Consider the following 25,590-nt stretch of genomic DNA (forward strand, 5'->3'; position numbering starts at 1 on the left):
GTGTTAAAACACGTGTTAAATTATCAAAATTAAGATACAGCATTTTCTATCACACATATTTCTAAATACACTCCATGTCGACCTGAAGATTTGCTTTCAAACAGAAAATGAAGTTACAAAAATGAAATGTTTTGTTTGTTTGTTTACAACACCATTACACTGTAAAAATAGTGCTTAGAATTTAAACGTGTTGCAAGACTTATGTGCTTAGGAAAGTGTTTAATTTCTAAGCATTAAAAACTAAACCTGTTTTGGCTCTCAGCACTTCGCACTAAACATGTTTTGGCTCTCAGCACTTTGCAATAAACATATAGTTGTGCTAAACATGTTTAGCTACATCGTCAAGTATATGAAGCTAAACGTGTTTAAATTCTAAGCACTTTAAATATTTAAACACTTTCCTAAACACGTTTAGAATTACAACACATTTAGGCCGAAGACGGCATGCATACCACGTGCTAATTTTTGAGCGGGAAGAAGAAACAAAGAACCCGAAGTCAAAGGCCACGCTGTTTACTTCTGACCATAACTGACCGTAACTTGTCTTATCTGTTTCAGAAAGGTAAGGAGTTATAATTATACTGATTTTTATTTTGTACTGCCAATTTTAAATGATTATTGACAGTTATAAGTATTATGTACAAGTACACTACCTTATAGTCAATGCAGGAGAAGAAAAAGGGGGAACCATCCCACGAAACAAGTGCTTGCAAGAGCTTTTAGTGTTCAAACTATCTTGTGTAAAGATAAGAGTTGTTTAATGTTCTATCATGCAAGCTATCACTTATTATTATGTATATATATATATGTTCTTGGAAAGGAGTTCGTGAGTACAATTTTCATTTGGTACTCCTCGGCAGATTATAATGGAACATGAAGGGAAGCGGAATCTGCCGAGTGCATCATTCGCAAAACCAGTGTCATATCGAGTTCATTGTTTAAGTAAGCACTTCCTAAATGCACAATCAACATTTGCTCAAAATAAATAAAAAGATGCTTGTTTTTCTTCAATAGTTATAAGCCGTTGTGCTTTCTTATATTTCTATTGATATGTATTGTTTTATTTTAGATGAGAGAAGAGCAGAGGAAATCATTTGTCTTGACATGCTAAAAGAGGAGATAATGCACAGTAGCAACTATATTGCTAGGTAAGAATCCGAATTGTATTTGATTTTAAAAATGTCAATATATATTTGATCAAATGAATGATATTAAGCATGAAAAGAAGTTTTATATTAAAAATATCAATTTACTCATCAGTACATTTATGCTTTTATACCACGGTTGTTGTTATCTTGATCTTAAATCATGCATTTACTTTTTGGTGTTGTAGTTCGTATACTTATATTTTTAGATTAATTCTACTTAGTTGCTTATCAATATTTTTCTATCTTTCAGGCCAGTGACCAGCAGTTGGGTACTAAGAAAGGAGAAGCTCTTATTGACTTGTAAAATGAAAACAGGACATTTTCAAATTGTTTTGATTGGTCAATATTATGTATATGTCCGTTGCTATGAATTTATGATTTTATGAGTTTATATTTGATTGTGTTCAATGATTAACAGGAAATAAACAATTACATAAATTCCTTTGTTTCATATCTTGTAATTTTGTTTTTAATCCTAGAATTAGTATAATAATAATTTCATTTCAAAAGTTCTAGACTGTTTAATGAATATTTGAAATGAAGAAAAAATGGAATAGTCGAATGATGACAATTGAATTAAAGAAAATACTCATTCAGATTGAAAAGGTATTAATCACAATCAATTTGAACTGGAAATTCAAGTTTCTTAGTTTGATGCGTTTGGCTCCTTTTGTGATGGTATGAACACATGTAGTATTGAAAGCTATCATACGTTTTACAGTCTAGCCTTCCGGAATATTAGTTTATTTGGAGTCTAATGAAGTAACGGCTTATCGCACTAAAACGATAAACATGTTTCTTCACGACCCTTTATGGTCTAAACATGTTTACATTCAAAACACTTCACAGCTAAACGTGTTTGCTGACAAAACACTTCAGAACTAAACATGTTTCCAGATACAACACTTTACAACTAAACATGTTTACAGTCTAAGCACATTTTAGCAAAACATGTTTCTAGTCTAAACACTTTACATCTAAACATGTTTACAGTCTAATCACTTTATAGCTTGACACGTTTAGGCTGTTAGCACATTAAATATTAAACATGTTTAGATTTAAAACATGTCAAAAATCGGTTTCACAAATGTGTTTAGGAAAGTGTTTAGGCTCTAAACACAATTTTTAGAGTGATATATGCACCAACAGAATGCAATGAATGTTACACCATTCTAAGCACGGTGCATTAATCTTAGACGAGTAACAAAATGTTTTTTATCTATTTTCCCGACAATTTAAGCTAAATAGCATAAATAGACTAAACTTGATCAAGGACTTTCCCCAACTGCTTAAATGTCAGCATTTTATTTTCTGTCTTTTTACCAAGATTTCCAATTTTTGATATGAGATAACTACTTAGATTTCTAAAATTAAAACGCGCGAATGTTCGTTAATTTTTTAATATTTGGTTATTGCGGATGCAGGTGATACACGAAACACGTCCGGTGATACTTGTTGTTATAATAAGGCGCATGCCTTGAGTGTTTTCATCTTTTATAAATTAAGTTAGTATATTAGCTTAATTTCACTCTTTATAAACTCAAATATGGAAACTGATATTCTGTCATACGAATGAAATCGGTAGAGATAATGCCAACCGCAAAACAGTAGTTACAAATTGGCCAAATCAGGTGATTTTCATCCTTTACCCAGCATGAATAACGTATGGTTCTAGCATTGCTTAATCGTGCGTGTTCATGGTTTTGTAGTTATATGGGAAAATATGAAGCCTTGTTTAGTCTCGATAATTTAAAATAATTTTTAATAAGACAATAAAGATTCCTCGAGATGTGTTACTTTTTTCATTGATTTTGTATACATTAAAAATTGTGAATGAATGTTTTGATTTTAATTGGCATTAAGATAGTGGATTAATCATTTTAATATTTCTGTTTTGAAATTAAAATTGAAGAAATAATTTAAAATCGGACACATTTTTTCGAAATATTGAAACACCTATACGAACAGTCCTAAAAGGAGTTTTAATATGTTCTTTATATAGAATCAAGGCAAGAATAACGGCTTAATGTTTTGAGTTAATTGCGTCTACTACCGGCACTATTGGAGATCACTACTGCATTTTTTTTTTATCATTCTTGTTCAGCTTGATGCACTGGCAAAAGTCGATCTCTAGCCATATTAAATTCAATTCAATACTTACAGCTAAAAAAATTGAGTAACAAGTATTTATTCATTTATTCCAATAAAAGGTTACTAGTAGTTGTATACTTAACTTTAACTTAAACATTTTAACCAATACTTTCGTTTCATTCACATAATGCTATGAACACGCTGCAATACATTAGAAAAAATATTGTATCATCCATGTCTCTCCTTAAAAAAGATTAAATATCTGACACAAAAATTGTTACCATAGTTAATAATTTCGAAAGATCTTTGACATTTCCTATTTTCTCGTATTTTGTTAGTGAACACTCGCCAGAAAGTAGCTTTCGGAGTAAATACTGTTTGCATTATCTCTCAAGTCATTGTTATATTTCGTTGTTTCATCCTCTATTTGAACAGCGTGGCAATTAAATTCGGGAAATTCACAGGAAATATTCCACTCAAAACTTTATGACAAATGTCAATAATTTGTGTAATATTTCGTTATCTAGGTAACATTAGATAAGCCGTTGTCAGAAGTAAATTTGCTTGCAAACGTCATTTTCTGCTGCAGACGAGAGTTTACAGCATTATGTCTGCCACGTGTTTTAGCAGATGTTCAAATGTGATTAACTGAATGCTCTGATAAGACAAATTCTTGACCAAATATGAACATAACTATGACCTTTTGAACACATTGCACAAACTATAAGTTTTAAATGCATTGGATGTTAAAACTGGCAAATTATGACCATTTTATTTTCAGTAATTAATCTTCATTTTTTTTGTACATGTAATAATGACTCATTTAGTATCAACTAAAGTACAGAGGTAGGACAGTTACCACCTGATTCCCAACCCTTTCCCAGTGTTGACGGTTTCAGCGCAATATTGCTAAGATTCGCTATAAAAATGTAATAAACTCGAGGTTGTAGCGCCGTTATGTTTTATTTTTTACACTTTAAAGTTATTTTTTTGTTATCGAAAACCTAAGGCGCACATGAATATATATTTCGTCTTTCACATTCAATTGAAATCATTTTTCGTAAAGTATATCCTTTTAGACAAATGTTTGCAATACATTGTCTGGTACTCATATATTTACATATAATATAGTAGCACTGAAAAGCATTCTTATTTTATATAAATGTTGACCAAATTTTGTACAAATCTTTTGAAATGTTACTAGAATTTTTGTATACCCTTTAACACCAAGGCGTGACATAAATATAGGAAGATTCCAAATTGTCTATACATCTCGGACCGGCAGATGTGGTGTGTCCGTTCTGGTGTGCTGGATGTACAAATACGCAGTCACATACAAAATGTGGAAATAAAATCATTTGCTCTCTGTACGTTAAGAACCCTAGTAAGAACTCTTTGAGAGGTCCATAGGTGGTCTATTGTCCCTATCCAAAATACCATCAATGTTCAGTAGCAGTCAACATTTCTTACCCTTCGTCCCGGTTAAACATTTTACTTGACCTAACTACATTGAATTTAATATTTATTTATTTTAGTCCTGTACATTCATGCACAATTTGCAACCGGACGTAAGCAATCTTTCATATACGTACAGGCATTTCACATCCAATCTTGAATGGTAATATTCTTTACAAAGCACAAAAATGTCAGTATTCACCTCAAAAGCTTACAAAACCTTTAAACAGACTTATTTAGAAGGGATATAGTTACGATACTGTTGTCAGGTCATTAAAGATTGCATATGTTGGCTTTAATATTGATTCACTTATAGGGTCTTTGCATCGGAACTAATTTAAACACATTTTTTTTAAACAGTTGTTGGCATGACCCGGGTTATGTTCTTCTAATATATTTTATGATAGTATGATACTAAACCCCCAACGGGAGAGATTGTGCCTGATATTCATATGATGAAGACACAATCTTTCAATCAGTTTAATTGAGGCCTGGAGCTGTCTTGTCAGTTAACTGCTAGTAGTCTGTTGTTATTTATGTATTATTGTCATTTTGTTTATTTTGTTTATTACATCTTCTGACATCGGACTCGGACTTCTCTTGAACTGAATTTTAATGTGCGTATTGTTATGCGTTTACTTTTCTACATTGGCTAGAAGTATAGGGGGAGGGTTGAGATCTCATAAACATGTTTAACCCCGCCGCAATTTTGTGACTGTCCCAAGTCAGGAGCCTCTGGCCTTTGTTAGTCTTGTATGATTTTTGATTTTAGTTTCTTGTGTATAATTCGGAGTTTAGTATGACGTCCATTATCACTGAACTAGTATACATATTTTTTAAGGGACCAACTAAAGAGTTTCTCGCTACATTGAAGACCCATTGGTGGCCTTCGGCTGTTGTCTGCTCTATGGTCGAGTTGTTGTCGCTTTGACACATTCCCCATTTCCTTTCTCAATTTTATTTTAACAATCAATCAATATTTAGACTAATAAATATTCAGATACATCTTTATTGCATTGATTGTTTATCCTGTGGGTGAAGATAATTCAAAGTAAATTGGACCATTCTTGAATGGTTTGTTTTTAAAAGAAATTTAATAATTCGCAAATATTTATAGCTAATGAAATCTCTATATGCCTCCTAAAGATTGAAGGCATTATCATCGGTATCATCTTTTATAATCATTTAACGAATACTGCTATAATTCGACAAAAATATCTTCTTTATAATTTCTAAAAGCTTAAGTTGGTTTGTCTCATTAGTTCATGTCGTCCTAATTCAGCCATTTAAATGATATACCAAACAAAGACATGACCCTATCCAGGTCACCTTTACTACCCAAAACACAGTATACATCGGTATGCATCTCGGATCAGACTAGTAAATCCGATAATTTGATCTTTATCTTGAAGGACCATCAAAAAGATAAATCGTAAATATCTCTATTGTCTCCTACAGTCTAATTTTCTGCTGTTCTTCATGCTGTGAATCGTCTCTCGAGAATCTAAATTGAATGGATAGTATTGTAATATTTGTAAAAGATAATGTTCAAAACATCTTAATTCTAATTTTAATACTGTAATTTCGTTTGTTTCCAGTCTACTTGATGTTTTGAACAAAGATTTTAATTTTGGCTTACATAGTTGTAGACATGTAACATAGTCAGTATGTAAGTTGTTCATAATGGTGTGTCTACAAAATGTTATATAAACCAACCAGAAATTAAGATTGTTATCTGTTTTATACTGAATCATCCCATATTTAAGTCTGAACATTTTACATGCTTGCATAGAATAAACATTGAAAGGTCATTTATTTACTACCGTGAATATGTATTTCTATGACCAATAAACTTTTATGACACACACAATTCAAAAAAGTCGTCCACGACATTTGTTCTTTAATATTCTACATCATTTTAGATGTTAGCTTATGATATATTCGAAACAAGATTTCAACAAAGGAACAAAATGAGCGTCGGAACTCCTATTTTCATTGTTCGCTCTATCCCTTGACAAAGACTATTAGACTTTTAACTTTGATTATTTATGGTATAGTACAACATGGTAAGATGTAATAGTTTTACTTTTTCTTGTACAGTTGGTACTTACATGATAAAAAATCGTTTTATAATGATTTTGGAACAGTTTCATTTTTGCTCTCTTTGATTTCCAGTACACCGAGTAAAGGATTCCAGTGAAAAATGTGCCGACAGAACAGGTGGATTTAATAGGTGTAAGAACAAAGAGACGACACACAAATCCCTTTCTCGCAACAATTAAATGAACCCTAAAGAAATGGACATAATGTTTAGACTCAATTTGTCGTCTGTAAAGCAATGTTGCACCTTTACCGGGGGAGGGTTAGAGCCAATTTCCCTTGGATATATTTCACACTAGATGGGGTCATTAAAAACTGTTTTCAGTACTTAAGCTATAACTGAATACATTTTACATTACTAAGGCTAACTGATTTTTTTTACAGTACTAAAGCTGTATATAACTGCACAACAGCTTCGTTTGCGTCATGCGCGTTTTCTTCTTCTTTAAAAAAAAAAACTCAACATTTCCGAATATTTAATCAAATCAAAAATCAAATATATATTTGCATATTTGTTTTTCATATAAACACCTTAATTCATTTGGATTGAAACAATCGTTGATTTTTTTTTTTACAAAAATTGAGTAGCGCTTCATAACTTTTTTGTGCTTATGGCTATAAAAAAATTGAGTACCGCTTCATAACTTTTTTGTGCTTATGGATATACATTGAATTGTTGAAAAAAGAATATCATTTATAGACACAGTCATATTCAAATTTCAGTATGTTCCACATACAAATTTTCGATTTTTCGACCATTTGAGTGAAACAAATACATTTTTAAAGTTATTTGACCACTAAATGTAGGATTCTTATTAAGAACTGTTCATACAACAAGAACAGGCCGAAATTGGAATCATGGGAAGTATATTGTAATTTACCTCGGAGTTCAGTATAATTGTGTTTTAACTTTTTGCGTCATAACAACTGTTTGGAAAATGCAGATCATCCTCTTTTAAAATTTCATTGAAACCCAAGAGTTTAATTTTATTTAAACGATTTAATACCACATGTAAATATGTCAGAATTATTATTATTAGATTAAATTTCTTTCGAGGACCACTATTGTAAATACATGTCGACAAAATCACAATAAATTACATGTTTTCGGCAGATTTGCAACATTTATATATATAAATTGAAGTGTGATTTAAAGCTGCCGTTGTATATGAAATATTGATGTTGAGCAATAAAGAGGTTTATATTTCAAGTTTGTTTCGAAGGTGTCAATGGTTCTTTACTTTCCTCTTGAAGACTGAAGATGATATAAATCTGGTTTGAATTATTATATTTGCCGAATGCCATGTAATTTATTTCTTGTTGATAGCATTAACATAGTCATTCATATTTCGGTGGAATGTGCACTATTATAAAAGCAGTTTTAAAAATGTGTTAACGGCCTATTTTTTGTAGACAAATTCTGGAGGTAAAGTTGAAAGAGCATTGTTATACATACAAATAAACAGTTCGCATTTTGAATTGTTATTCTTTAATACATATTGTGTTCACATATTTTTCTATTTGAGACAAGACAAAAATTATTTCGACAAAATTTGGAATTAATATTTCTCTTTATATCCTTTCAATCCTTCTACAGACAGCGTCCGCATGAATGATCTTATAAACCCAAATATAAGATGATAAAAATTAAAGAAAATGTATGCTCATTTTATATATGTGCTTAATAAAAAAACATTATAAAACTGATAATTGTTGTTTTTAGTAATCGAATACTTTCATACTTGTAACGTTAATAATATTTTAAGAACAAAAGCATACCACATAAATGTAAAGTATCCTTATAAGGTATATAGTTCATACTGTGCATAGTTATAACTGCAATGGAAAATCAGGGTTGGGAATACGTGAATGAGACAATAACCTAACAACGCAATATAACAAATGAAATGTCTGCAATTCGGTAAAGTTTATACTTATCAGTAATTATTAGGTCGATGTAAAACAAATTATAATAATCATTTTCACAAGTAACAAGAATCATTCTAAATAATTGTTCAATAAGGAAAACGATCCGAACAAATAAAAACAATGCATTCAACAAAAACATAAAGCGTGTTGATATATTATTATTGTTCTTTTTTTTTTAATTCGGTGGCTTCGTTGGAAAAGACAACGTGTTAATCAAATGCTGATAAAGAACAAAATGCAGCATGAATTATATACCCGTGTATGACATCCAATACGATACTTTTGTTATCATCGCTATATTGCAATAATCTGGTAAAATTTTTCTCTATCTATTTAATATAAATAATTTGCTTATGGTTTTCCTTTAAAATATTGTCTGTATTTGTTTAAAAAATGGATTTAGAACAGTAATTATGACAAGCATATTAAATATCGCAGTTGCACAACGAAGTATTGATAACTTTATAAGTACTTAAGGAATAATATAAGTTCCAGCTGTTACCAGTAGATAATGTATTAGTCCCAGGATCCAGATTTAGTAAATTCACCAACTAAAATATGTTTGGAGGTATGATGTTATCTTTTATCAATTATTTGCTTTTATTGTAATATGCACACGTAAATGTCATGCAATCAGACAGACTCTGTGTTAACAGTATCACCTTTAATGCATATGAAAAGTCTCTGAAAAGGTTATTGACATTTCTGACCTTTGCAGTGAGGTAAGACCAACAGCCGATTCAAACGATTTTCAACCACTATTGTTTGTTATCTAATTAAAATTTAGTAATAATGCATGAATTTAATCTTAACACTGGCCAGTTTCACTAAAAGAATATTTTCCTAAATGTCTACTAAACAGCCTCGTGATTATATTCAAACGGGGCGCCAGACGTACTTTATTAAGTAAGGATGATGAATCTACAATAGAGCAACAAAGTATATACCGACAAAAATTTAATTATCCCTCTATAATCTGAAAAAATCACCCTCGATAGTAACTTTTGTCTTGTAAACACCTGCGCTTTACTATTGCGCTTTGTGGATGTTCTAGGACAAAAATTGAATAGTACGATATTTCCTCTGGCATATATACAGAGATTTGGACATTCTAGTGGATATTGAGAGTCTCTTGAGTTCTCCAGCTGCCATTCGACATTTTCAAGTGGGATTTAGATTTCTTTAGGGGCCTGTTAATGAAGATTTTTGGTCAGAAAATATTAATTGATTTTATTGTTCTGATTGGACTATGCCAGTTGGCAACAAACTATAATTGGTCTTCTCAGATTTTGCTTCATTCACATGTTAATTTTATTATTTTATCCTCGCAACCTTTCAACATATCTATATTAAAAACATCGAACTGGTTTCATTTTGATACAAGGTTTTATTACGAAGTATTATTCTACATTTTTGTGTATATAATATATCATAAATAATTATGTACATAATTGAGATTACATGTGCATTTGCAGGTTATAACATCTAGGAAAAGATATAGTTTTGAAATCAGTAATCGAGACTGACATGGAATTACAATAATACTGTTTGGTAAATTGGTATAATTTTGAACATTATTTTTTCGAATGTTGTAACAAATAATAATGATTGACGTGTGTCATTCAAACCTTAAGCTTCATGAATTACAGTTTAAATTGTCCAGCTAGTTTGTTAAACTAAATACTAAACGACAATTAAATACAAATTACTAAATGGATTTTGTTTCGTCACCACTGCTTTTTGTCGATCTGCTTAAAATGTATTATGTACAGGTGTGAGGGCTTTACAAACTTTCACACCTGCAAACAACCTTGTCCCACCACTACTATTGTCAGTAGAATTACTTCACAGTAGGTGTAAGTCTTGCAGGATTACTACAACAATATTTCGGAATTTCCTCGTGGCCATTCATGGAAAAAGCCAAGAAACAGGACATGCTGTTAATTGTTGTCATAACGGGTGTAATGTTGCTAATTATGATGCAGATGTCAAAAAGATGCAACAGATCTGATTGTAAACAACTGTGCAATTCTGACTTTTCAATTAACATCTCCTCCTATCAACAAATGTTGTTTTCGTCGGTACCTCCCTTTTCTACCCTCTCCTCTGACTAATCGCTTTCCCTTTGTAGTATCTAGAAGACACACATTTGTATAATAAGTACACAATGATAATCTCTAGAATATTTCAGAAGAAAACGATTTTTGACGTTTTTTCAAAATCAAAACATGTGGTCATAAACTACTATTTGAGAGAGAAAAAGGGTCCAATATAGAACATAAAAATAGAAAGTGTATTTCAAATGGGTTGTGTTTGATCTAGTTATCCTTCCGAAGCACATAAGATCTATGTTTAGAGTGAAAGTTGATGCATCATTAGGTAGTGTTTAGAGTACTTATTTGTCATTTATAGTTGTCTTTTGGTTTTTACCATGTCGTTGTCAGTTTCCCTTCGACTTTTGAGTTTTAAATTTCCGTCTGTTTTTTATATAATCATATAAAGACATTGCATTAGTCGCTGGTAGATAGCTATCATTGGCAATAATACCGCATATCCTTTTTTCACATTGATGGTAAGATCCATTGCAAAAGTTGGTACAATGTGTGTCCAACAGATCTGTATTCTTTGAGCAAATAACATAGTTATAAACTTATCCTATTAGAAGAGAGGAAGAAGTACATTTATAAAAAAAATTAACAAAAAAGTCAAATCTTAAACTGTTTACTGAAATAATATGTCTTCTAAAAACAGAACAGATATCTTTCCATGTAAAATTATAAGAATATAAAACAAGCGAGTGTCCTCCTGAATAAATTTATATGGCTGTTTTTGTACATTTTCATCTATATTTAATATGATGTTATACATCTCTTCTCTACATACCTATGTATTTGGTGATGGACATGATAGAGTGTTTTTCTAATGGTTCTAATTTATACAAATAAGAGACTAGTATTAAAAAATTCCTCGTATTTCAAAAGACTGCATTTAACTATCGGTATGCATGCATAAATAAACATCTTATTAAGTACATGTTTATTTTTTTATATTTATAATCTCACGGATTTTAGTACCGAATTGAGAAAACTGGCTTTAATTTCGGGAATATGTTGCGTTTAAATTTCGTAAATAAACGACATCTAACAAAATTAAAGAATTTGAATAAAGACAAGTTATAAGATTTATGCAAAAAAAATATTCGATTTGTTTGTCGTTCGGATTGATTGTTCTGCGTTCAGAACAAAAGCACATCCTCATCCCGAAGATTGTACTTTTAGGACAGAAAATATCATAACGAAATACCGGTTTATGTTTCCTTTTGTGCTGCTGTTCTAAATGACTAGACCAAACTGGATCAACGTTGTCTATTTTTTATGTAGCCGAGCCATTATAGGTAGGCTAAATATAAAACTATTTAAAACATCAGAACTTCATCTTAATTAGCCTGAAAGGTAAAGAACACTATTAAATTATAATTATAAGAATGAAAGTGGTAAAGCCTTGTTTATTTAACACCGACTTTCACGTCTCTTTATTTAACAAACATACCCAATGAAGTAAAAAATCTTTTTTAAATAAGATTTTGTAAGATACTACACATTATTATACCTTTGTTTGTTGATTCCTTCATTAACCGACGTGTCAAAATTACCCTTAACATGGATTAAGGACCCAGCTTTTAAGTAGTTGGCTGGTACTCAAGTGTGTATAAGTACTAGTTGTATTGTTGAAGGATTTTCATTTGCTCTAGTCTTCTGTATATATGTAAAAGTTTTTTGTTGACTGTTTGGTAAAGCAAATCACTTATGTGTCATTAGTAATGTAAGTGCAGGTGCAAGACTAGAATAATGGAATGTATTAAAAGGAATAAGAAAACAAGGCTTGAGGGCGTATTAAATAACCCTCCATAGTTTAATCAGGCGTTTTAAATTCGTCAACTTTTCAAAACATTGAAGGAACGAATTAATACGTTCAATTATTTCAAATACCTATTCTGATATTGAGCTCATTTAGATTTTGAAAGTCAACAGCATTTACTTAAAATATTTATTAAGTAATAACAATTTTATTGAAATAGATTTTACGATGAGGGTGGCCGGTGATCGTCTGGTTAACGTTATCGTTCCTGTTATGCATATTACATGAATTTAAAACATGTATAGGTGTACTACAAGAAGATTTTGGTATACACTTTATTTAGTTTCCAGAATGTTGTTAAGAAATGTCTGATAAAGTCTGTTGGCCGAGTTTGTTATCATTTTACCCTAGCAAAGAAAAGCATACAGATGAAACTTTATTTCATTCGCATTTCTGATATTGTGTATTGCAAAATGAAAGACATGCGCAATAACTGAAATAATTTTGTCTTATAAACGGTGATAAACGGGATAAACGTTTATGCCTGATTACTCCACTAGATTTAAGAAATTCATAACAAAAAGAATGAGAACCACCTGAAATGCTTGAGCCTATGTTCAATAAGTCACACACTTTAAATTATAAGTATACATATATTTTTCTGGTTTACTGCACTAAAAAAAATCAAATACCTGTACAGTCGGTCACCATTTTATTTTTTAAGAACTATATTGGATGAAGAAACATATTGCATAAATTGTAATCACTGTTTACTCGTTAGTTCTAATACGAGAGCACTAAAAGGCTTATAATACCTCAACATACGGTTTAAACTTAAGCATTTTGTTAATAGCATGTCTGCAGTTATTTGCACAATAATCTCAGACTATTCTTAAGTCATTTGTTAATTTGTCTACCGGATCAGTTAGAATTACCATCAAATACCAGGAAGATTAATTTTAATGAAAAATGCTTCAGTATATTTTTTCTCCCATCAGAACTTAATAGGATGAAATTGAGATCACAGTATTCTTCAATTAAAACGAAACAGTTATCAGATATCGCTAGAGGACTTATTGATAATATATTAATTCATCGATGTTTGCAATTTTAATTGATAGCAGTCGGATTCGTGAGCAAACCTTTACCAAAGTTGATACCTAAGCGTCTATAAGGAGCTTATTATAATACATCAACTGGCCAGGATAACTGTCCAAACAAACATCAAAACAACCGACCATAATTAGAATATTAACTTTATAAATGCTAATCCGATTAAAGAAAATTTTACCATATGATTTTGTTTGTCAGGTAAAGAAATACCTGTCAATTATACTCATCTGCTGCAGATAAAGAAATGAAAATGTTAGTATAACGGATCTACTTCCGGAATGGAGTACTTCGGAGTACCTCTTACAATAGCCGAAGAGTCACTAGATGGCCTTTCATTGCTTACAGAGTATGCAGAAATCTCATTTATTCTTAAAAGTCAACATAGCATGAAATATCACTATACTCAGTCATTAACTGCTTTCTGAACGAGCTATTTTAAATATTAAGAGTGATGCTTGTATTGGCTATAAGAGTCTAGAGAAAGTTGTTTAACCAAAAGATTTGTAACATTAGGACAATATGGCCACTATAGTAAGATTTGAGATGTACTGGAGTGTTTTTCAACATTGCCATTTCCACTTCTCTTACTGTTAAGGATATAAATATTGATCCCATTGAAGCAATGGAGTACATTGAATAGGTACACCGCCAAATTTATTCCAAATTAAACACCTATGAGGAATGAAGACCCTTTAGAATTATAATCTGTTTTATCGGTAAAATAAAACATTTATTATAGTATAAACATAGAAGGGGTTACAACAATGATATTAATATCTAACTGAAGTAATATAGAAAGATTGATAAAAAGTTATGGTCACGGTACAGGAAGAAGACCAAGGGGGACTTGAGTATAGGTATATGGTTGTTCCCTGGGATGTATAAATACCCAGTCACGTTCGGTTGGAATTGGTCCGGTAAACCGATCGATACCTATAGTGTAGTGAGAGTGCAATGCAGGCTTTACTCGTATGCATTTCAAACAAACTTTCAACAACCATTTAACAGGGCCGTAGGTGGAATGTTGTAATGCAAAATGTCTACTCTAAACAGAAGTGTCTCGTTTTAAAGTACCATTCCATGAAAATCCAGCTCTCTATCGCAATAAAAAAATCTCGTCCTGAATTTGCATGAAATATTTGTCACTGGGCATAAAGTAAATAAAAAATTAATCATTCATATATCAGGAAGACTACCAATGAACTTCCGGATCTCTGAACAAACACAGAAAGGAAAGATGTACAAATTATATATTTTCCCACATTCTTGAGGCTGCCGGCAATGAAGGTTGATCTTTTTTTTTTGTATTATTCTTTTTCAGTTTTAAACCAGACAGAGATTTTAAAAATAAAACGCTGTTTGATAACTATGCCATCCCTAGTTAGTATTATGAAAACATTATTAATACATCGTGGCACTATCATTGTTATTGCTGAGAGTGAAATATCGAAATATTAAAAGATAATAACAGATGCTTTGTTGTGGTAAATATGTAACTCTTCCTACGTTTAGTACTATAAAAAATCGGAAATCTTCCGAAATCTCGATTCTTGTTAGACATTTAGTGATATGTATTCTACATATTTTGTTTTGATAATTCATCATTTTGTCAATTTTATCTCTTGGATACACTAAACTCAATCTACAATCTCATTTACACTTCTAAACAAACAGTAGTAGCATCTGTGTGTATATGAGAAGTATGCATGGACCCTTCAAAATGTCAAAAACAATCAGTTTCCGGAAATATTTCGTTACTGCAAATGGACTTTGAAACAGAACAGGATATCACATCATAGTCTTTTATACTTGACAGATAACATAAATTCTTTTTTAATCGTCAAATTATTACCAAGATCTTTGTTACCTGAGTGTTGTTCACGTACTTATTTTTCAGGACCATAACTGGGTTATTAATCAGTTCTTTCCCGTGAAGAATCGGACGTTATCGATTTCCAAATATTGACTAACTCCCTGAGTGCAAGATATGGTCTGAATCTGTTCTGATAACGTAATGACCCAAGCTACATAAAAACCCTACCCTCAAGTTGAGAAAAACACTCTCAAGTGTAGTATAAAAGTATTCATATTATCAGTGATGACGGGTTATGAATTTTAACGACTATGAAAGCACCCTTATATGCTTGTTAACTGAATGTCCAGATCTATGAACAATATTTGTATGCATTAAGTATATCGCATTTTAATGTATCGTATTTTAAAGTGACCGACGCGTGTGACCAGATACAGCATGTTCCGGAAGACCACTAACTCTTAAAATACTAAATATGATTTGTCGTCTCTTGGAATTATGTTGGTGATTATATATTAAATGCATATAATGTTTTGAATATCTCGATGAGTTTGATGAGACAGAAACAGTCGCATTTATACAGACATATATATATTACTCATATAACAATTAGGCCTATTGTGTTTTATTTTTGTACTATCAATTCCAAGTTTACTTTCCACAGCAGTCACTGAGACTCAGAGTGAGAGAAGGTATTTCACTACGTATCTTATCACCTATTTTCTACGTTAATTCTAGGAGGAACCCAATTCCTAACTCTTTAAATATTTAATTTCCTTTCGGTCAGTGATCACGACTCCTTTCCGTACACATTTATCAGTTTAAATTGCGATCGTTTTTAATATAATACAATTTATTGACAGAACGAGTTAATACTCGACGTATTGTTTTGATTCAGAATTCACGGAAGTTACTTCCTGAAGGGAGACAACTCGAAACAATAATATTGAAGACTCCATTTCGCCTGAAGGGGTGTTCTACAATGTGGACTATATTTATTTTAATTTAAATGATGCATATGATTTAAAATTATGCAACAATAATAACCTTCAATAGCAGACATACATAGAAAAGATCCCATGAGTTAAAAATTAATTAATTGAGTGGGGAATCCAGAGCAACCATTCAATCGAAAACCCCTCGAAGTCAAGAAAACTATACCCATGCACATAATTTCAAAAAAAAAACCTGGAGCAAGAACGTATATTAAATGTTTATTAAACGACCTAGATAGTTCTCTATTTCTTTATGGAAGTACAATCTCAAAAGGTACCTTCATAAAGGTAAAATATAAGAAAAACTCCACTTCAGTTCTTATATGACAGAAATAGATTTATCAGAATTCAGAGAACTCTCGCATTTTATCAAAACTGGGAATTCCCTCTAACGTGTTTCTTAATTTATAAAAACACTAAATATAAATACTGCTTAATTCTGATGTTCCGTGTTGTTAAAAATACGCATATCAGTCAAGGGAATTATCAAACATGAAGATTATGAAAAGAACATTATAGGAAAGTTGTTAACGTTCAATCCCTTTGTTTGTTTTTACCTTTTAAAGCAAGACAATCATAAGAATCTGAGATGTTCCTTAATGTTTAGAATAAAACGATTGACGTGAGGGCAATGCTCTGAGCCACCAGTATAAGTCTACAGATTGCTTGAAAGCAATCGTATCCCAAAAATTGTTCCAATGAAGATAAAGGCAAGCCTGGAGGGGATTCATTACATTTGGAACAACTTTTCTGAAGGATGGATACGTATAAAAATTAAAATATGTTTAATAAGATTGCCAATAAGACAACTACCCACAAATGTTCAAATGACAAAGCAATTATAGGCAACCAAACAGCCTTCAAAAATGAGGGAAACTGTCCGAACATGAAAAGTATGCATTAATACAATTGAGAAGAGTAATGGCCTGATTCACAATTCCACTAATAAACAGGTCGGGAACATCTACCCTTCAAATAAACCAGATGCTCCACAGGGCGCAGCTTGATACTACAGCAGAGGCCGAACCCTGAACAGTTGGGGCAAGTATGGACACAACATTAAAGCCTGATACAGCTCTGATTTTGGGTTGTGATCAAATAGTCAAAACAGAATAGGTTTCTGACACAGAATGAATGTAGTCTAAGAACTTAAAACATTTAATATTAAATTGGACTTTTACCTATTGTGGTCCTTTATCCAAAAATCTTAATACATGGTTTGAGGCACCTGTCGCAGAAAAAATCCTATATATAGACTTAGGGGTCGACCATTTGATATTCTGGGGGAGGGGGCAGGCGGATTTGTTTTTGATCGGTTATTTATTTTTGTAATCTAAGAGGACAAATTATTCATTTTCTGCACTAGTGAAGCAAGATTTTTCATTTTCATTAAAGCAAGGGACTGATTATTCATTTTCACAACTGTATTTATGATATTCGAAAAACATACAATTTTTAAATGATTTGTTTATTATAAACAACATATTTGTGTTTCCTTTAAATTTTTATTTTGACATTATTTTTTTTGCGTACCGAATGCTATAAATTTTTATTTTGACATTTTTTTTTGCATGCCGAATGCTATAAATTTTTATTTTGATATTTTTTTGCATGCTGAATTGATATGCACGCAGTTGCGTGTTGGCATATAGGGAGCTACGCGCCTGAATACAATTTAATATATTAAATAACTGGGAATCCTCCCCCTTTATAAGTAGAGACAATACATAACCTCAGAAATATTAATCTTAAATTTATATAAATGAAAAGTAAGCTTCCATAAATAAGATTCAACAATGTTTCTTAAAATTGTTAAAAGTGGTATAGTCATACCCCAACATGTTGACCCTAGATAAACAAACAATTCACTTGCATTCGATTCGCATTTGAACTATGTGTTTGTTAATGTAAACCGTTTCAAATGTGAATTAAACTAATTCAAATTAGTTTATGTCAATGCAATCCAATTCAAATTAAGTGTGAACTCAGTATGATTGTCAGGTAGTTTCAAACTGAAAGATACTTTTAAGGGAAGGGAAAGAAACGGATAAAACCATGTGTGTTACAAACACTGTTTATTCAAGTCAGATTCCTGGATCTCAATAGTACTTTCATAATGTCAAATACAAACATGAATATGATAGTTACATACAATGCTACATGTATTTAATACATGTACGTATTAATTGACATTTATTTTAGTGATTGGTAATTAGGAAAAATCTGAAATTCAGGCGTAAATTGAGACAAACAATATCACTGAATGCAGTTTCTAGTCAAGTGACCAGCAAACATAGAAATCTACCTTTTGAATGAAAGGAGAACTCTTACATTGAAAATGAATGATGTAAATCTAGATTCTAATAATAGCCGAAGGGAGCTCACATTCACAACAGTTAAAGCATTGCTGAATTAGTGAACAAAGCATTTTTCTCATTAACTTAAAAATCCACCTATTATAATGGAAAAAACCGAAATTTTAAGACATAAATTATAAAATTCCTGATAAAAAGCGGTGCCGAGCATGCATGTAATATGCTTGAAACATATTCAAAGAATAAAGTTTTATAACTTCCTAATGTCATTTCCAAAATTTATCAAAACCTAAATCTTACTGTGGATTCCTATATTTTTCGTGGATGTCAATTCTCCTGGATTGTTGAAAACTTGCATATTCATCGATATTTGAATTTGTGGTACTCATATAAATATATTAAAATTTGAAAATATTACAAGGGAAAGCAGAGAAAGTAACCAACAGACATTTCCATGTAAAAAAATCAATCCATCGATAAAAACAAAAATAAAACGAATTAATAAATTGCAATGATAAATAAAACTAGAATTGCCATTGCAAGCAATAGCGGATGTCACCCTTCCCCCTATTGCCACTAAGCGGCAGCCATTTCAAAATGGTTTAACAGTGAATGCATATATATACATGGCAATACATCTTTCTGTAAATTTTCAATACATTCTGAGCGTTTAAAAAAAATCCATTTCTGCTGTTTCCATGGCAACGGCAGCCATTTTGAAAATTTCAAAGTCAAAAGTCTCATCTGTACTTGCCAGTTAACAATAATATCAACTTTCCTTAAGTTCAAAGCATTTTGAGAAATTTTGACTTGTTTGCAGTTTCCATGGCAACGGTGGCCATTTTGGAAATTCCAAAGTCAAAAGTCTCATCCAGACTTGCCAATCAACTATCATGTAAAGTTTCATCAATTTTGGAGCATTTTGAAATTTTTGAAATATTTGATCCTGTATCCATGGTAACAGAGTAGTTCCAATGATTGTCATAATCATTCAAAACCTGTATATAGTGGACAACTATATCGTATAAAAATTTGATGATTTTAAGTTCAAGAATACCAAAGTTATTCACCAAACCCTGAAGTTTTTGGAGTATTTTGACCTTTTTGCATTGTTTCCATGGAAACGGTAGACATTTTGGAAATTCCAACGCCAAATTCCACATCTACTAAAGTTGCTCATCGTTATGCTAGAATTTCAAAAAATTTGGAGCATTTTCATTTTTTTGAAATTTTTGGTGAAGTATCCATGGCAACATAGCAGTTCCAATGATGGCCAAAATCATCCCAAAGCAGTATATAGTGGGCACCTACATTGTATTAAAATCTAAAGATTTTAAGGTTAAGCATTCTCAAACAATTCACCTAACTCCAAAATTATATTTTTTCACCATTTTTCCGTTTCCATGGTGATGACAGCCATTTTTTTAGTGCCACTATCGAAAAGCAACAGGAAAGTCAGGGTTCCTTGTTATAGTGCACCATCATTCAGATTGGTTCCTTTGGCTCTGAGAAAGCGAGCGGACAAAATTAGGTGGAAGAAAAATAATAATAACTAGATTTGTAATTGCTAGCAATAACGGATGGCACCCTCGTCCCCCCATTGCCATGCGAGCGGCAGCCATTTTGGAAATTCCAAAGTCAAAGAGTGCATCTACACCTGCATGTTATCATTTTTGCAAAATTTCATTAAGTTTGGAGCATTTTGAAATTTTGGACTATTTTGCTGTTTCCATGGTTAAGGCGGCCATTTTGGAAATTCCAACTTCAGAATGCAACTCCGCACATGACAGTCACTATTCCTGTAAAGTTTCATCCAGTTTGCAGCACTTTATTTTTTTTGGAAATTTTGAACATTTGTGCTGCAACCATGGTTACAGTAGATAATTCCAAAATTCTAAAAGCGTACATGTCATTGCCACATGTCATGTTATATATCAATACAGTTTCATTTACCTTGGTGCACTACTCTCTGAAAAAATGCTGATTTTATGCATTTTTCCATAGGGTCAATGCAAAACTTGGTCCCAGTTTCCATGACAACGGCGGCCATTTTGAACTATCCAAATATTGTCTTGACATCTTGGCATACTGGAGAACATTTTCATAAAGTTTCATCCAGTTGGATCTTATAACGAAAGAGTTAGAATTTTTGATATATTAGCTGTTTCCATGGTAACGGCAGCCATTTTGAAAATTCCAACTTCAAAATGCAATTTTGCACATGCTAGTTACCATTTTTGTGAAGATTCATCCAGTTTGGAAGACTTTGAGAATTTTCAGATTTTTGCTGTTTCCATGGTAACGGCGGCCATCTTGAAAGTGCCAACCCTAAAAAGCAAATCTTCACATGGTGCTTCACATTATGATATAGTTCCATCAACTTGGGTCCATTCAATTCTGAGATCCAGAGTGGACAAAAAAGTGTGGAAGAAAAATAAAAATAAACTAGATTTGCCATTGCAAGCAATAGCGGATGGCACCCTTCCCCTATTGCCAGGTGAGCGGTAGCCATGGTTACGGTGGCCATTTTGGAAATTCCAAACTCAAAAGTCAAGTCTACATTAGCTGAGCAACATTTGTTATAAGTTTCAATAAATTTGAAGCATTTTGAAGTTTTTTGTATTTTTGCTGTTTCCATGGTAACGGCGGCCATTTTGAATATTCCAAAGTCAAACCCCCACTGCAATTTTTTCCCTCATCAATCATATACCATTTAATGTCTCTAGAATAAATTAAACATTGATGTTCTAGAATGTTCTGTGAAAATTCAAAGTTTTGACCTTTTTGCATTGTTTCCATGGTAACAACAGCGATTTTGGAAATTCCAACGCCAAATTCCACATCTTCCAATGTTGCTCATCGTTACTGTGAAGTGTCATTAAGTTTGGAGCATTTTGAGATTTTTGAAATTTTTGGTGTAGTTTCCATGGCAACATAGTAGTTCCAATGATCGTCAAAATCATCCAACACCTGTATATAGTGGGCACCTACATTGTATTAAAATATAATGATTCTGAGATAAAGCATATCCAAACAGTTCACCAAAACAAAAAACTGGATTTTTTCACATTTGTTCAGTTTCCATGGTAACGTCGGCCATTTTTTACCATTCCAATGTCTCTTGCACAACTTAACATGGCGGTTCATATTATGGTACAGTTCCATCAACATTGGTCTGACCAATTCTGAGAAATAGTATGGACAAAATGTGTGGAAGAATAAAAATAACTAGAATTGCCATTGCAAGCAATAGCGGATGTCACCCTTCCCCTATTGCCACTAACCGGCAGCCATTTCAAAATGGTTTAACAGTGAATGCACATATATTTATTGCAATACATCTTTGTAAATTTTCAGTACATTCAGACCATTTTAAAAAAATTTACATTTCTGCTGTTTCCATGGCAACGGCAGCCATTTTGAAAAATTTCAAAGTCAAAAGTATCATCTGAACTTGGCAGTTAACAATAATATCAAGTTTCATTAAGTTCAAAGCATTTTGAGAAATTTTGACTTTTTTGCAGTTTCCATGGCAACGGTGGCCATTTTGGAAATTCCAAAGTCAAAAGTCTCATCCAGACTTGCCAGTCAACTATCATATTAAGTTTCATCAATTTTGGAGCATTTTGAAATTTTTGAAACATTTGATCCTGTATCCATGGTAACAGAGTAGTTCCAATGATTGTCATAATCATTCAAAACCTGTATATAGTGGACAACTATATTGTATAAAAATTTGATGATTTTAAGTTCAAGCATACCAAAGTTATTCACCAAACCCGGAAGTTTTTGGAGCATTTTGACCTTTTTGCATTGTTTCCATGGAAACAGCAGACATTTTGGAAATTCCAACGCCAATTTCCACATCTACCAAAGTTGCTCATCGTTGTGCTAGAATTTCAAAAAATTTGGAGCATTTTCATATTTTTGAAATTTTTGGTGTAGTATCCATGGCAACATAGTAGTTCCAATGATTGCCAAAATCATCCCAAACCAGTATATGGGTGGCACCTTCATTGTATTAAAATATGATGATTCTGAGTTTAAGCATCTCCAAATTATTCCAAAAAAACAAAAAGTGGAATTTTTCACAATTGTTCCGTTTCCATGGAAACGGCAGCCATCTTTTATGGTCTTAGACCCTACTGCAACCCGCAATTTTGTGTTCCCTATTATACTTAACTATCATTAAGATTGGTTCCATTGGCTCCGAGAAAAGTGGCGGACAAAATAGTTGGAAGAATAATAATAATAACAAAGAAACAGAGGAAAAGCAATATGTCATCCGACATTGTCGATCGGGTGACATAATAATAACTAGATTTGTAATTGCTAGCAATAACGGATGGCACCCTCGTCCCCCTATTGCCAGGCGAGCGGCAGCCATTTTGAAAATTTCAAAGTCAAAGAGTGCATCTACACATGCAAATCATCATTTTTGCAAAATTTCATTAAGTTTGAAGCATTTTGAAAATTTTGATATTTTTGCTGTTTCCATGGTTACGGCGGCCATTTTGGAAATTCCAACTTCAAAATGGAACTCCGCACATGTCAGTCACTATTCCTGTAAAGTTTCATCCAGTTTGCAGCACTTATTTTTTTTTGGAAATTTTGAACATTTATGCTGCAACCATGGTTACAGTAGATAATTCCAAAATTCTAAAAGCGTACGTCTCATTGCCACATGTCATGTTATATATCAATACAGTTTCATTTACTTTGGTGCACTACTCTCTGAGAAAATGCTGATTTTATGCATTTTTCCATAGGGTCAATGCAAAACTGGGCCCCAGTTTCCATGACAACGGCGGCCATTTTGAACTATCCAAATATTGTCTTGACATCTTGGCATACTGGAGAACATTTTCATAAAGTTTCATCCAGCTGGATCTTATAACGAAAGAGTTAGAATTTTTGATATTTTAGCTGTTTCCATGGTAACGGCAGCCATTTTGAAAATTCCAAAGTCAAACTGGAAATCAGGAGATGCCAGTTAACATTCCTGTGGAGTTTCTTCCAGTTTGGAGCACTTTGATTTTTTTCGCATTTGTGCTGTTTCCATGGAAACGGCGGCCATCTTTTACCATTCCATAGCAAGGTGCACAACTTCAAATGGGGGTCCTCATTATGTTATAGTTCCAACAACATTGGATCACTCAATTCTTAGAAACACGATGGACAAAATGTGTGGAAGAATAATAAAAATAATAAGAAATTTGCCATTGCAAGCAATAGCGGATGGCACCCTTCCCCCATTGCCAGGCCAGCGGCAGCCATTTAGAAAATGTTTGCTGTTTCCATGGCAACGGCGGCCATTTTGAAAATTCCTAACTCAAAAGTCAAGTCTACAAAAGCTTGGCAACATCTATTATAAGTTTCATTAAATTTAAAGCATTTTGAAGTTTTTCATATTTTTGCTGTTTCCATGGTAACGGCGGCCATTTTGAATATTGCAAAGTCAAACCCCCACTTCAATTTTTTCCCTCCATAATCATATACCATCATATACCTTTTAATATGTCTCTAGAATAAATTTAACATTGATGTTCTGGAATGTTCTGTGAAAATTCAAAGTTTTGACCTTTTTGCATTGTTTCCATGGTAATAACAGATATTTTGAAAATTCCAACGACAAATTCCACATCTTCCAATGTTGCTCATCGTTACTGTGAAGTTTCATGAAGTTTGGAACATTTTGGGATTTTTGAATTTTTTGGAGTAGTTTCCATGGCAACATAGTAGTTCCAATGAGTGCCAAAATCACCCAACACCTGTATATAGTGGGCACCTTCATTGTATTAAAATATAATGGTTCTGAGTTCAATCATATCCCAATAGTTCACCTAAACAAAAAACTGGATTTTTTCACATTTGTTTAGTTTCCATGGCAACGTCAGCCATCTTGATGATGCCATACCCCGTTTGCACAATTTCATATAGTGGACTACATTATGGCATAGTTTCATCAAAATTGTTCAAGCCAATTCCGAAAAATAGCATGGACAAAATGTGTGGAAGAATAAAAATAATAATAAAAAGAAAAAAAAGAAACGTAGAATAACAATATGTCACCCCAACTCCGTTGAGGGTGCCATAATAAGAAAAAAAAGAAACGTAGAATAACAATATGTCACCCCAACTCCGTTGAGGGTGCCATAACTAGATTTGCGATTGCAAGCAATAGCGGATGGCACCCTTCCCCTATTGCCAGGTGAGCGGCAGCCATTTTGAAAATTCCAAAGTCAAAGACAGCATCTACAGATGTCTATTCACATTGTCGTAAAGTTTCATCAATTTTGGAGCATTTTGAAATTTTTGAAATTTTTGCTATTTCCATGGTAACGAGAAGCATAACCTAAATTCCTATGACAGATGAGGAATTGACATATGCCATGGTACATATCCATAAAGTTTCAGTAGGTTTGATTGAAAATTCTAGAAGAAAATACAGCTTTTATGTGTTTTCCCATAGGGTCAATGTTAAACATTTCTCCTGTTTCCATGGCAATGGCAGCCATTTTGGAATTTATAAGTATTGTTGGTACCTCGGGGCCCCACCACCAACATTTACACAAAGTTTCATTAGGTTGGCTCTTATAACGAAAGAGTTAGAATTTTGATTTTCTTTTACATTTTTTTAGTTTCCATGGTAACCGCGGCCATCTTGCACATTCCAAAGTCAGGTGCACAACTTCACATGGTGGACAACATTATAGCATAGTTCCATCAAGTTTGGTCCATCCAATTCTGAGAACTGCCATGGACAAAAAGTG

At 32.5% G+C, this 25,590-nt stretch overlaps 1 long non-coding RNA gene across 1 annotated transcript; it reads left to right on the forward strand.

The window, feature by feature from the left end:
* Window positions 1-393: 393 nt before the first annotated feature.
* On the forward strand, window positions 394-1,531 carry LOC139514941 (uncharacterized). Its single transcript, XR_011662761.1, has 3 exons — window positions 394-562; window positions 1,070-1,148; window positions 1,399-1,531. It is a non-coding gene; the product is annotated as an uncharacterized lncRNA (long non-coding RNA).
* Window positions 1,532-25,590: the final 24,059 nt, after the last annotated feature.

The sequence above is a fragment of the Mytilus edulis genome, chromosome 3, assembly GCF_963676685.1.
Source record: "Mytilus edulis chromosome 3, xbMytEdul2.2, whole genome shotgun sequence".
Classification (NCBI taxonomy): domain Eukaryota; kingdom Metazoa; phylum Mollusca; class Bivalvia; order Mytilida; family Mytilidae; genus Mytilus; species Mytilus edulis.